Source organism: Oncorhynchus mykiss, chromosome Y (genome assembly GCF_013265735.2).
Source record: "Oncorhynchus mykiss isolate Arlee chromosome Y, USDA_OmykA_1.1, whole genome shotgun sequence".
In the NCBI taxonomy this organism is placed as follows: domain Eukaryota; kingdom Metazoa; phylum Chordata; class Actinopteri; order Salmoniformes; family Salmonidae; genus Oncorhynchus; species Oncorhynchus mykiss.
This window is the reverse complement of record NC_048593.1, coordinates 32002134-32003177: the sequence shown is the minus strand read 5'-3', so window position 1 is coordinate 32003177 and position 1044 is coordinate 32002134.

Here is a 1044-nt window from a genome sequence, read left to right as displayed (position 1 = left end):
GTGGGACACACCCCTAAGACGTCAAAGCCAGTTCTGAAAAATGTACTGTTCTCGTCATTGACTGTACCTGACCAAGAGACACAAAACGTTTATGAAAGAAAATGAAACAAGGCTTAAATACCTATTTTATTAACACATTCGACTTGTCACTCTCCTTACCTTTTTCAACTTTTTATAATTTTGTTTTTACTTTTTTTAATAATTATTTTCTGGAATATAAGAGGTGCAAGTTTGCATGTGTAAACTGCTGAGTTAATCTGGCCTTTAGGCTACAGTTTATCCAGTTCTCACATGTTACTAGCTAGCCTGTTAATCTTGAATATTATATGATATTTAATTATATTTCTATATTAATGGAGTTGAAAATAAGTGGATTAAGTAATGAAGAGTTAGACCCAATGGAGTGGCCAGACGCTTTCTGCAGTGTCTGTCTTTTTAAGGTCAATTGACCTTAAGGGTTAATCTGTTTGGAGGTCAGTTGTTTGGCCCAGATGGTTTCAGAGTCACAAGGTAGAGCATAGCTGTGTCTGTTGTTCTAAGGATAGTACTGTACTTGTCTAGCCTGGTGCCCGGGGATTGAGGTGTGCCCCATTGCTCATTGTGTTGCCATTGTGTGGAGCTAACTCAAAACCGGTCAGGTGTCTTTTTTTCTTTTCAGGGGGTTGAATTTAGAAGCTTTTCAGCTTCAAACTTGCAAACAGATTGTGGCTTCTATCAATGTAATTGTCTGCATCATTTCCAATCCCCCATATATATATATATATATATATATATATATATATATATATATATATATATATTTTTTTTTTTTTTTTTTTTATAAATATACAGTATATATTATTTAAAATATATATATATATATATATATATATATTTTAAATATATTTTCCTTTATTATTTTCCCCTAACCTAATTCGAGTAAACTAATGGAGAACAATACTTAGGCTTCTACTTCCAGTTTATACATACTATATACAGTTGAAGTCGGAAGTTTACATACACCTTAGCCAAATACATTTAAACTCAGGTTTTCACAATTCTTGA